This window comes from Heptranchias perlo, chromosome 3, assembly GCF_035084215.1.
Source record: "Heptranchias perlo isolate sHepPer1 chromosome 3, sHepPer1.hap1, whole genome shotgun sequence".
Taxonomy (NCBI): domain Eukaryota; kingdom Metazoa; phylum Chordata; class Chondrichthyes; order Hexanchiformes; family Hexanchidae; genus Heptranchias; species Heptranchias perlo.
The window spans coordinates 111,521,475-111,535,666 of NC_090327.1; the positions used below are offsets into that span (position 1 = coordinate 111,521,475).

At 44.8% G+C, this 14,192-nt stretch overlaps 1 protein-coding gene across 1 annotated transcript in view; it reads left to right on the forward strand.

The window, feature by feature from the left end:
* Nucleotides 1–349: 349 nt before the first annotated feature.
* Nucleotides 350–14,192, forward strand: part of LOC137319055 (cytosolic non-specific dipeptidase-like) — a 46,209-nt gene continuing 32,366 nt past the window's right edge. Inside the window, exon 1 of the mRNA XM_067981460.1 lies at nt 350–526. The gene's annotated coding sequence lies outside the window, so the exon portion shown is untranslated. The remainder of the gene's footprint in view (nt 527–14,192) is intronic.

Sequence of the window (14,192 nt, forward strand, 5' to 3'; positions counted from 1 at the left end):
GGACAAGTGGCTGAAACTAGTGAAAGACAGGGTTCAGGACTAGAGGAGGAGGGGAACAGGAGAAAGTTTGGCAAAGGCAGGGGGAGTGGGAGATGGGTAGGGGAGCAACAAAAGCAGCCGAATGATGTCACTAAGTTAGAGATCAAAGCAATGCATGAGCACCCTGCACCCGTTGTTGAGTATGGGCCACATCACAAAACCATTAAGGCACTTTTCCCTGCCAGATACAGTAAAACAAATTGGATTTTTTTTAAAAAAGAGATGAACGAGATCTCATTGCCCCCACTCCTCCCCACTTTCATTAATTATGCAATGACTTGGAGTTTTCTTCCTTCCGCCCCGCCCTCCCCTCAGGAAGTTCCTCGTTAAGATTTCACTGTTTGCAGAGGCTGCAGCTGGCGGGCAGTGAGTGAGTGAGTGAGTGGAGCGAGCAGTTTCTGTCTGCCGTCAATCACGGCACGTTCCGGGAGTTAGAACGCCGCCGGTGTTCTGTTTTTCAGGGTTTTGTTCGAATTTGGAACGTGGGGTGAGTAGGCGCGAGCGAGGCCTGCGGTGTCAATGAAGCGGTACCTGCACGGCCAGTGATGCGGGAGGGCAGGTGCTTACCTTTAGGTTAATGCAAGTTTTACATTTATTCCTAACACATAGGAAGCAAAGTTGCAGCGAGCCGCATCCTTTTCGGGTCGGGTGGGTGCGGCTTTGGAGGGGGGTTCGGTCGGGGCCGGCTATAGGGTGATGATGCCCCCCTCAGGATCAGTCCGTTCTCACTGCCAAGTCACTTAGTTGAAGGTGGAGGGGCAGCCTGCTGCATAAATCATGCAAAGGCCTCCACATGTAAACTAATTTGGGTGTTAACTTTTAATTACTGGTTAGACTTCCCTAATATGTTTTATTTGTTTTTTTAAAAATATTCATTTTTCTCCTATTTTTGGATGTATACTTTATATTCACTCTCCTGGGATTAAAGCTTCAGTTGATGCACTGGATGGCTGCCTCCTGTGCTGCCGTTGGTATGGGGGTGTGTGTGTGGATACTTATATGTGATCTGGGGGTTTTGTCTGCTACATTTTTCACCTATTTGGTGCTGCTTCCCTCTAAGTGTATCTATCCACCTACCACTTTTCTATAGTCTACTTGATAAATCTGATGGTGTCCCCCAGTGATCGGTACCGGGGGGGGGGGGGGGGGCCTCAGCTTTTCACTATATTTATAAATGTTAGATGAAGGAATAGAGAGCCATTTATCCAAGTTTGCTGTTGATGCCAAGTTAAGTGATGCAACAACAACTTGCATTTATATAGCACCTTTAACGTAGTAAAATGTCCCAAGGTGCTTCACAGGAGTGTTATGAAACAAAATTTGACACTGAGCCATGTAAGGAGATATTAGGACAGATGACCAAAACCTTGGCCAGAGAGGTAGGTTTTAAGGAGGTGGAAAAGTTTAGGGAGGGTATTCCAGAGTTTAGAACCTAGTCAGTTGAGGCACGGACGCCAATGGTGGAGCAATTAAAATCGGGGATGTGCAAGAGGCCAGAGTTGGAGGAGGGTTATAAGGCTGGAGGAGGTTACACAGATAGGGAGGGGCGAGACCATGGAGGGATTTGAAAACAAGAATGAGAATTTTAAAATTGAGGCGTTGCCAGACTGGGAGTCAGTGTAGGTCAGCAAGCTCATACAAAACTCTGCTACCTGTATCCTAACTCGCTCCAAGTCCGGTTCACAGTAAATAGTGTAGATGAGAACAGAAAGTTGCAAAGGGACATTGAAAGATCAAATGAGTGGACAAAACTGTGACAAATGGAGTTCAATGTGGGGAAGTGTGAGGTCATCCACTTTGGGCCTAAGAAAGATAGATCAGAGTATTTTCTAAATGGTGAGAAGTTAGGAACTGTGGAGAAGCAGAGATTTAGGGGTCCAAGTACAGGTACAAAAAATAATTTAAAAGGCTAATGGAATTTTGACCTTTATCTCAAGGGGGCTGGAATAAAAGAGGTAGAAATTCTGTTAGTTATATAAAGCTCTGGCTAGACCCCATTTAGAGCACTATGTTCGGTTCTGGGCATTGCACCTAAGGAAGAATATATTCATAGAATCATAGAAGTTACAACATGGAAACAGGCCCTTCGGCCCAACATGTCCATGTCGCCCAGTTTATACCACTAAGCTAGTCCCAATTGCCTGCACTTGGCCCATATCCCTCTATACCCATCTCCCTAACTGTCCAAATGCTTTTTAAAAGACAAAATTGTACCCGCCTCTACTACTGCCTCTGGCAGCTCGTTCCAGACACTCACCACCCTTTGAGTGAAAAAATTGCCCTTCTGGACCCTTTTGTATCTCTCCCCTCTCACCTTAAATCTATGTCCCCTCGTTATAGACTCCCCTACATTTGGGAAAAGATTTTGACTATCTACCTTATCTATGCCCCTCATTATTTTATAAACTTCTATAAGATCACCCCTTAACCTCCTACTCTCCAGGGAAAAAAGTCCCAGTCTATCCAACCTCTCCCTGTAAGTCAAACCATCAAGTCCCGGTAGCATCCTAGTAAATCTTTTCTGCACTCTTTCTAGTTTAATAATATCCTTTCTATAATAGGGTGACCAGAACTGTACACAGTATTCCAAGTGTGGCCTTACTAATGTCCTGTACAACTTCAACAAGGGGCCTTGGAAGGGGTGCAGTGCAGATTCACCAGAATGATACTGGGGCTAAATGTGTTAAATTATGAGGACAGGTTGCATAGACTAGGCTTGAATTCCCTTGAGTATGGAAGATTAAGGGGTGATGTAATTGAGGTCTTTACGGTGATTAAAGGAGTTGATAAGATGGAGAGAAACCATTTCTTCTGGGGAAGTTCAGAACAAGGGGGCATAACCTTAAATTAGAGCTAATCCATTCAATGGTGATGTCAGGGAGCACTTCTTCACACAAAGGGTAGTGGAAATTTGGAAACCTCTTCCCCCAAACTTTAAACTGAAAGTTGAGGAAAAAAAATCTAACCAACGGGTCACGCAGTGAGATGTCGCGCTGCAGCAAATTCTGGGTCGGTGTTTATACTCTTTGGTCACCTGAGTGTGTCAGAGATCGAAACATGAACAGGCATATGGAGATGCCCTCCCCAGTTATCTTATACATCGTGGATTTTGTCAGGCCCACCCAGGAGCAGACCTAGCAGGAAATCCTCCCATTTGCTTGCTCTGTGTACCAGGTGATCAAAGATGAACACAGAATTGTGGGATGTGGTTAATTTCCTGCAGGTTATCACATGATGCATTTAACTCTGTTGTGCTGTTGGATGAAGAGCATTTTAGACAAAAATATGTACTTAATTTATTTTTTGTCAACTTCCCATTTTCCCTCAAGCTTTTTCCCCTTTCTCTGTTTTGCATGCATGAGCATAGATGGTGGTGTCTGCAACTTTATGACCACAGAAAGCATCATAGTTGCGCCCAATCTTGTCCTTGCTAAAGGCTATGGGAGCATCTTGGGTACTGCATTTTGTTTGCAAAGATCCCTTTGATCCTCTTGTGTCTATGACTTATGTAATTTCTCACTTTTTACAAAGTTTTTTTTATTACAATGGCCTTTGCTTTGTTTATCCAATTCCATGCTCAAGTTTAACTTTTCTACTAAGTTGATAATTAGTATTTCTCACCATTTTTATCTGCTGCAGTTGTATGCTGGCAGAAGTTCTTTGTTGCAGAAGCTGGGTTTTGATGAATATGTTAAGTTGCCATAGAACCATACATGTTTACAGCACAAAAGGAGGCCATTTGGTCTATTATCTCTGCTGGCTCTTTGTTAGAGCAATCCAGAATTAATCAAAGTGCCCTGTACTCTCTGCATATCCCTGTATTGTCATCTGCTTCAAATATTTATCCAATTTCCCTTAAGATTCAGTGCTCTCTGCCTCAACCATTCCCTGTAGCAAAGTATTCCATGCTCCAAGAGGCCAACAGTGTAAAGGAATTTCTCCTAACCCCCCCCTCCTCACATAGAACATAAGAACATAAGAAATAGGAGCAGGAGTAGGCCATTCGGCCCCTCGAGCCTGCTCCGCCATTCAATAAGATCATGGCTGATCTGATCCTAACCTCAAATCTAAATTCATGTCCAATTTCCTGCCCGCTCCCCGTAACCCCTAATTCCCTTTACTTCTAGGCAACTGTCTATTTCTGTTTTAAATTTATTTAATGATGTAGCTTCCACAGCTTCCTGGGGCAGCAAATTCCACAGACCTACTACCCTCTGAGTGAAGAAGTTTCTCCTCATCTCAGTTTTGAAAGAGCAGCCCCTTCTAAGATTATGCCCCATAGGACTGTGCTCGCCTAGTTCCATCCTTATCTATCCAGTTGTAGCCAGAGAATCACCTGCAATGGCTTCTCTTCCCGCTCCCGCACCATTACCTCTGGAGTCCCCCAAAGATCAATCCTTGGCCCCCTCCTATTTCTCATCTACATGCTGCCCCTCGGCGACATCATCCGAGAACACAACATCAGGTTCCACATGTGCGCTGACGACACCAAGCTCTACCTCACCACCACCTCTCTCGACCCCTCTACTATCTCTCATTTGTCACGCTGCTTATCCGACATCCAGTATTGGATGAGCAAAAATTTCCTCCAACTAAATATTGGGAAAACCGAAGCCATTGTCTTTGGTCCCCGCCACAAACTCTGGTTCCTAGCCACCGATTCCATCCTTCTCCCTGGCCACTATCTATCTGAGGCTGAACCAGACCGTTTGCAACCGTGGCATCCTATTTGACCCTGAGATGAGCTTCTGACCACATCCCATATCCACCTACTTCCACCCATCGCCCATCTCCGCCCCTGCCTCAGCTCATTTACTGCTGTATCCCTTATCCATACCTTTATTACCTCTAGACTTGACTATTCCAATGCTCTCCTGGCCTCCCATCTTCCACCCTCCATAAACTTGAGCTTGTCCCAAATTCTGATGCCCATATCCTAATGCGCACCAAGTCCTGTTCACCCATCACCCCTGTGCTTGTGACCTACATTGGCTCCCGGTCCGGGGCACCTCGATTTTAAAATTCTCATCCTTGTTTTCAAATCTCTCCACAGCCTTGCCCCTCCCTATCTCTGTAACCTCCTCCAGCCCTACAACCTCCCGAGATCTCTGCGCTCCTCCAATTTTTGCCCCTCACGCGTCCCCGATTTTAATTGTTCCACCAATGGCGGCTGTGCCTTTAGCTGCCTAGGCCCGAATGTCTGGAATTCCCTCTCTAAACCTCCACTTCTCTACCCCCTCCTCCTTTTAAGACGCTCCCCAAAACCTACCTCTTTGACTAAGCTTTTGGTCACTTGTCCTAATAGCTCCTTAAGTGGCTCGGTGTAAAATTTTGTTTGAAAACGCTCCTGTGAAGCACTTTGGGATGTTTTATTACGTTAAAGGCACTATATAAATGCAAGTTGTTATTTAGTAACAATTTTAAATTGATGAAGACTCATCATTAGAGGAAGTAGTCTTTTTCTATTTATTTCATTAAAACACTTCAATAAAACTCTTTGCCTTCTCTGCTGCGGAGGAAGGTGTCCCAGTTTCTTGTCTCTTCTCGTGACTAATGGGCCGGAATTTGGTGTAGCAGGGCATTTCGTGGCATGCCTGGTTAGTTAGACTTTTCTTGCAACCTTCAGCTCTTTTTAAAAAAAAAATTAAAATGTTGCTCTGCAAGTGCGAGCTGATAATGGTGTGGCGAGGACAATGGACCTTGGCGACCGGCAGGAGCAACAGTGTACCCCCTTAATGAGATTTATGGATTGATAAATAAACAGAGGAAGAACTGAGAAGGCGGATGAATCAGAGTGGGTGACTTCAATATCAAATCAGGTACAGAAAGAAAGATTGGAGTAAGGGAGAGAAAAAAGAGAAAGGAAAAGTAAGAAAAATTTTAAAATTTGACATTTTTAAATTCACTACCCAAAGGAATGATACTCCGTGGTTTAAATTGTTCACTTTCTAAGCCAGAGGTTGATTGGCAGTCATTAACAATTATCATGTTCTTAAAAGGGTACTTAAGCTATTAATTACTAGACTGAACTTTCTGTGGTGAGTTTAATGGGCAATTAATGTGCAAATCCAACAACTTCATGAAACTCACGGGGAGGTTAAGGACAAGCTGCCGTCTTTACGAAGCTAACGGTGGAACAGGGCAAATCGTCCAGCAACTTGTTGCTATTCGCGGAGTATCTCTTCCTCAACACAAGTTGCTGGACAATTTACACATTTACAAAGGCATGCGCATTAAAATGTGCCATTATTTTGGCAGCAAATTCTGGGCCATAGATTCCCGTCCATAGCATCATTCCCTGGTGAATCTGCATTGTACATTCTCTGGTTTTCTGTAGTTGGGCGCCCAAGATGGTACACTACTCTTAACTGTGGCCGAACCACTGTTTTGCACACGTTTATTGTTACTTTCCATTTTTACAGTGAAATCTGTCAGCACGTAGTTAAGTGAATACATCCACGATTCAAATGGCGTATGATGCAATAAAATTCACATTTTAAATTATTCTTGCCCAGTACAGAGTAGACGAGAATTTGCTGAGTGTAACACCTGTATGTCTGAGACTTATATTGTAACTTGAAGTCAGTACAAAAAACAGATTTAATTGGGGCTGATTTTTGAAAGATGAGGTGTGAGCTAGCTGAGGTGAAATGGAAGGAGAAATTAGCACACAGGTCTCCCATCTTCCACCCTCCATAAACTTGAGCTGCTGCCCGCATCCTAACTCGCACCCAGTCCCATCCCCCGGAGCTCGCTGACCTACATTGGCTCCTGGTCTGGCAATGCTTCAATTTTAAAATTCTCATCCTTGTTTTCAAATCCCTTCATGGCCTCACCTCCCTATATCTGTAACCTCCTCCAGCTTGACAACTCTCCAAGGTGTCTGCTGTCCTCTAATTCTTGCCTTTTGCGCATCCACAATTTTCATTGCTCCACCATTGGTGACCGTGCCTTCAGCTGCCTAGGTCCTAAGCTCTGGAATTCCTTCCCTAAACCCCTCTACCTCACTCCTCCTTTAAGACGCTTCTTAAAACCTACCTCTTTGACCAAGCTTTTGATCACCTGTCCTAATATCTCCTTATGTGGCTCGGGGTCAAATTTTGTATGGTAACGCTCCTGTAAAGCGCCTAGGGACATTTTACTACGTTAAAGGTGCTATATAAATGCAAGTTATTGTAGAGCAGCAACGAGATTGTTATGTTTTTAAAAAAAGATTGCAACAGTAGGGAATAGGTTGATTGCATTAAAAATGAAGGAAACTACTAGCAGTTTTAGAATGCCATGGATGAATAAAGGTTAGAAACCAATTAAGAATAAAGAGGACCTGTAAGGAAATTAATCGAAAAGCTAAAGGAACACAAGAAAATAAGAGGTTACGAGCTGGATGAGGAAAGCTGAGAGTATGAGGAAAAAGTTTCATTAAACATCAGAAATAATTGTGAAATATTTTACTGTTCCATCAGTTAAAAAAACACATTTTTAAAAGCAAGGTTGGATGCTGAGGAGAGGATTTTCAATTTGTAGGTAATGATCAAAAAATGGTAGAAATATTTAATAATTCCATCAGTCTTTATGAAAGAGAAGGATGTTGGAGCGGAGGTGAATCGCAAAGTGGCTGAGAGCGATATTATAAAGAAAGGAAGAACTTGCATTTACATAGTCTTTCATGACCTCAGGATGTCCCAAAGCACATTATATTCAATGAAGTACTTTTAAAATGTAGTCACTGTTGTAATCTTGGGAACCGCGGCAGCCTTTTTGTGCACAGCAAGGTCTCTCAAACAGCAATGAAATAATGACCAGATAATGTTTTAGTGATGTTGGTTGAGGGATAAATATTGGCCAGGACACCAGGGAGTACTCCCCTGTTCTTCTTTGAGTAGTGCCATGGGGTCTTTTACATCCACCTGAGAGGGCAGACAGAGCCTCAGTTTAGCGTCTCATCTGAAAGACAGCACCTCCGACAGTGCAGCACTCCATTACTGCACTGAGGGGTCGGTCTAGATTCTGTATTCAAGTTTCTGGAGAGGCATTTTTAAAAATTCGTTCGTGGGATGTGGGCATCGCTGGCAAGGCCAGCATTAATTGCCCATCCCTAATTGCCCTTGTGAAGGTGGTGATGAGCCACCTTCTTGAACCGCTGCAGTCCGTGTGATGAAAGTTCTCCCACAGTGCTGTTAGGTAGGGAGTTCCAGGATTTTGACCCAATGACGATGAAGGAACGGCGATATATTTCTAAGTTTGGATGGTGTGTGACTTGGAGGGAAATGTGCAGGTGGTGGTGTTCCCATGTGCCTACTGCCCTTGTCCTTCTAGGTGGTAGAGGTTGCGGGTCTGGGAGGTGCTGTCGAAGAAGCCTTGGCGAGTTTCTGCAGTGCATCCTGTAGATGGTGCACGGTGCGCCGGTGGTGAAGGGAGTGAATGTTTAGGGTGGTGGATGGGGCACTAATCAAGCGGGCTGCTTTGTCCTGGATGGTGTCGAGCTTCTTGAGTCGTGTTAGGAGCTGCATTCATGCAGGCAAGTGGAGAGTATTCCATCACGCTCCTGACTTGTGCCTTGTAGATGGTGGAAAGGCTTGGGGAGTCAGGAGATGAGTCACTCGCTGCAGAACACCAAGCCTCTGACCTGCTCTTGTAGCTACAGTATTTAAATGGCTGGTCCGGTTAAATTTCTGGTTAATGGTGACCTCCCGGATGTTGATGGTGGGGGATTCAGCAATGGTAATGCCGTTGAATGTCAAGGGGAAGTGGTTAGACTCTCTTGTTGGAGATGGTCATTGTCTGGCGCGAATGTTACTTGCCACTTACCAGCCCAAGCTTGGATGTTGCCCAGGTCTTGCTGCATGCAGGTACGGACTGCTTCATTATCAGAGTGGTCGCGAATGGAACTGAACACTACAATCATCCCCATTTCTGGCCTTATGATGGAGGGAAGGTCATTGATGAAGCAGCTGAAGATGATTGGGCCTAGGACACTGCCCTGAGGTACTCCTGCAGCATTGTCCTGGGACTGAGATGATTGGCTTCCAACAACCACCACCATCTTCCTTTGTGCTAGGTATGACTCCAGCCACTGGAGATTTTTCCCCATGATTCCCATTGACTTCAATTTTACTAGGGCTCCTTGGTGCCACACTTGGTCAAATGCTGCCTTGATGTCAAGGGCAGTCACTCTGACCTCACCTCTGGAATTCAGCTCATTTGTCCATGGTTCTAATGAGGTCTGGAGCCGAAGGCACAAGTCAGGAGTGTGATGGAATACTCTCCACTTGCCTGCATGAATGCAGCTCCAACAAGGTCGTGGCGGAACCCAAACTGAGCATCGGTGGGCAGGTTGTTGGTGAGCAAGTGCTGCTTCATAGCACTGTCGACGACACCTTTGTCACTTTGCTGATGATTGAGAGTAGACTGATGGGGTAGTAATTGGTCGGATTGGTTTCTTGATATCACATGGAGTGAATCAAATTGGCTGAAGACCGGCTTCTGTGATGTTGGGGATATCGGGAGGAGGCCGAGATGGATCATCCACTCGGCACTTCTGGCTGAAGATGGTTGCAAACGCTTCAGCCTTGTCTTTTGCACTCACGTGCTGGGCTCTGCCATAATTGAGGATGGGGATGTTTACATAGTCTCCTCCTCCTGTTAGTTGTTTAATTGTCCACCACCATTCACGACTGGATGTGGCAGGACTGCAGAGCTTTGATCTGATCCGTTGGCTGTGGAGTCGCTTGGCACTGTCTATACAGATTGTGCTGGAATACAATTCTGCTGCTACTGATGGCCCACAGCGCCTCATGGACGCCCAGTTTTGCGCTGCTAGATCTGTTCTGAATCGATCCCATTTAGCACGGGGAGAGTGCCATACAATACAATGGATGGTGTCCTCAGTGCGAAGATGGGACTTCGTCTCCACGAGGACTGTGTGGTTGTCACTCCTACCAATACTGTCATGGACAGATGCATTTGCGACAGGTAGATTGGTGAGGATGAGGTAAAGTAGGTTTCTCCCTCATGTTGGTTCGCTCACCACCTGCCACAGCCCCAGTCTGGCAGCTATGTCCTTCAGGACTCGGCCAGCTTGATCAGTAGTGGTGCTACCGAGCCGCTCTTGGTGATGGACATTGAAGTCCCCCGCCCAGAGTACATTCTATGCCCTTGCTACCCTCAGTGCTTCCTCCAAGTGGTGTTCAACATGGAGGAGGACTGATTCATCAGCTGAGGGAGGGCGGTAGGTGGTAATCAGCAGGAGGTTTCCTTGCCCATGTTTGATCTGATGCCATGAGATTTCATGGGCTCCGGAGTCAATGTTGAGGACTCCCAGGGCCACTCCCTCCTGACTGTATACCACGGTACCACCACTGGTCAGTCTGTCCTGCCAGTGGGACAGGACATACCCAGGGATGGTGATGGAAGAGTCTGGGATGTTGGCTGAAAGGTATGATTCTGTGAGTATGGCTATGTCAGGCTGTTGCTTGACTAATCTGTGGGACAGCTCTCCCAATTTTGGCACAAGTCCCCAGATGTTAGGAGGATTTTGCAGGGTCGACTGGGCTTGGTTTGCCTTTGTCGTGTCCAGTGCCGGGTGGTCCATCCGGTTTTATTTTTATTGTGACTTTCTGCAGCGAGATTGTACAAATGAGTGGCTTGCTAGGCTATTTCAAAGGGCGATTTAAGAATCAACCATATTGCTTATGGGTCTGGAGTCTGAATCCACAACCTTCAGACTCAGAGGCAAGGGTGCTGCCACAGAGCCAAGGCTGACACCTGATATTGTGACTGATTTAAAGGAAAATTTTAGATGTCAGTTAGGCTAAAGGAAGACAAAGCACCAGGGCCCAATGGGATATATCCTAGTTTCGGTAGATAATCAGAACACCTAGATCTGTTAGTAATACCAACTTGAGACATAAGCAAACCGATGACAATGATTTAAACTTTGTGCCCTCCCAGACTCCATGGTTTTTGTGGTTTGGACATGGAATTATAGAATGATAAACCCTTCGTGATTTTGCACACCTCTATCAAATCTCCCCTTAACCTACTCTGCTCTAAGGAGAACAACCCCAGATTCTCCAGTCTCTCCATGCAACTGAAGTCCCTCATCCCTGGCACCATTATAATAAATCCTCTCTGCAACTTCTCTGAGGTCTTGACATCCTTCCTAAAGTATGGTGCCCAGAACTGGACACGGTACTCTTGCTAGGGCCTAACCAGTGATTTGTAAAGGTTTAGCCTAACTTCCTTGCTTTTGTGCTCTATGCCTTTCTTTATAAAGCCGTATGCTTTTTTTAAAACAGCTTTCTCAACTTGTCCTGCCACCTTCAAAGATTTCTGTACGTACACCCGCACCACCCCCCACCCCCAGGTGTCTCTGTTCCTGCACCCCCTTTAAAATTGTACCATTTAGTTTATATTGCCTCTCCTCATTCTTCCCGCCAAAATGCATCACTTCACACTTCTGTGTTAAATTGCGTCTGCCATGTGTCTGCCCATTTCACCAGTCTGTCTATGCCCTCTTGAAGTCTGTTGCTATATCCCTCACTGTTTACTACATTTCAGAGCTTCACATCACCTGTAAACTTTGAAATTATGCCCTGTACACCCAAGTCCAGGTCATTAATATATATCAAAAAGACCTATGGTCGTACTACCGACTCCTTGGGTCACCACTGTATACTTCCTCCAGCCTGAAAAACAACCGTTCACCACTACTCTGCTTTCTGTCCGTTAGCCAATTTTGTATCCTCACTACCACTGCCCCTTTAATCCCATGGGCTTCAATTTTGCTGACAAGTCTATTATGTGGTACTTTATAGAACATAAGAACATAAGAACATAAGAACATAAGAAATTGGAGCAGGAGTAGGCCAATCGGCCCCTCGAGCCTGCTCCGCCATTCAATAAGATCATGGCTGATCTGATCCCAACCACAAATCTAAAGAACACAAGAAGTCGGAGCAGGACCCGGCCACATAGCCCCTGGGCCCTCTCCGCCACCCACAGGGCATTGACCGATCCGAACTCAGCTTCATGTCCAATTTCCTGCCCGCTCCCCATAACCCCAAATTCCCTTTACTTCGAGGAAACTGTCTATTTCTGTTTTAAATTTATCTAATGATGTAGCTTCCACAGCTTCCTGGGGCAGCAAATTCCACAGACCTACCACCCTCTGAGTGAAGAAGTTTCTCCTCATCTCAGTTTTGAAAGAGCAGCCCCTTATTCTAAGATTATGCCCCCTAGTTCTAGTTTCACCCATCTTTGGGAACATCCTTACTGCATCCACCCGATCAAGACCCTTCACAATCTTATATGTTTCAATAAGATCGCCTCTCATTCTTCTGAACTCCAATGAGTAGAGTCCCAATCTACTCAACCTCTCCTCATATGTCCGCCCCCTCATCCCCGGGATTAACCGAGTGAACCTTCTTTGTCCTGCCTCGAGAGCAAGTATGTCTTTTCTTAAGTATGGAGACCAAAACTGTATGCAGTATTCCAGGTGCGGTCTCACCAATACCTTATATAACTGCAGCAATACCTCCTTGTTTTTATATTCTATCCCCCTAGCAATAAAAGCCAACATTCCGTTGGCTTTCTTGATCACCTGCTGCACCTGCATACCAACTTTTTGATTTTCTTGCACTAGGACCCCCAGATCCCTTTGTACTGCAGTACTTTCCAGTCTCTCGCCATTAAGAAAATAACTTGCTCTCTGATTTTTCCTGCCAAAGTGCATAACCTCACATTTTCCAATATTATATTGCATCTGCCAAATCTCCGCCCACTCACCCAGCCTGTCTATATCCCCTTGCAGGTTTTTTATGTCCTCCTCACTCTCTACTTTCCCTCCCATCTTTGTATCATCTGCAAATTTTGATATGTTGCACTCGGTCCCCTCCTCCAAATCGTTAATATAGATTGTAAAGAGTTGGGGACCCAGCACCGACCCCTGTGGAACACCACTGGTTACTGGTTGCCAGTCCGAAAATGAACCATTTATCCCAACTCTCTGCTTCCTGTTCGATAACCAATCCTCCACCCATGCCAGAATATTACCCCCAATCCCGTGATTTTTTATCTTAAGTAATAATCTTTTATGTGGCACCTTGTCGAATGCCTTCTGGAAGTCTAAATACACTATGTCCACTGGTTCCCCTTTATCCACCCTATACGTTATATCCTCGAAGAACTCAAGCAAATTTGTCAGACATGACTTCCCCTTCATAAAGCCATGCTGACTTTGTCCTATTAAATTATGCTTATCTAAATGTTCCGTTACTGTCTCCTTAATAATAGACTCCAAAATTTTACCCACCACAGATGTTAAGCTAACTGGCCTATAATTTCCAGCCTTCTGCCTACTACCCTTTTTAAATAACGGTGTTACATTAGCAGTTTTCCAATCTGCCGGGACCTCTCCTGAGTCCAGGGAATTTTGGAAAACTATCACCAAAGCATCCACAATCCCTACTGCCACTTCCCTCAAGACCCTAGGATGGAAGCCATCAGGTCCAGGGGATTTATCCGCCTTGAGTCCCATTATTTTACTGAGTACCATCTCCTGAGTGATTTTAATCGTATTTAGCTCCTCCCCCCCGAGAGTCCCCTGTTTGTCCAGTGTTGGGATATTCTTAGTGTCCTCTACTGTAAAGACTGAAACAAAATATTTGTTCAGCATTTTTGCCATCTCCATGTTTCCCACCATTAATTTCCCGGTCTCATCCTCTAAGGGACCTATGTTTGCCTTAGCCACCCTTTTTCTTTTTATATAACTATAGAAACTCTTGCTATCTGTTTTTATATTTTTTGCTAATTTCTTTTCATAATCTAACTTCGCTTTCTTAATCAATCCTTTAGTTACTTTTTGCTGTCTTTTGAAGAATTCCCAATCTTCTATCCTCCCACTAAGTTTGGCTACCTTATATGTCCTTGTTTTTAGTCGGATACTATCCTTGATTTCTTTACTTAGCCACGGGTGGCTGTCATTTCTTTTACACCCTTTTTTCCTCAGTGGAATATATTTATTTTGAAAGTTGTAAAATAACTCCCTAAATGAACACCACTGCTCATGTACCGTCTTACCCTTTAATCTATTTTCCCAGTCCACTTTAATCAATTCCGCTCTCATACCATCATAGTCTCCTTTATTCAAGCTC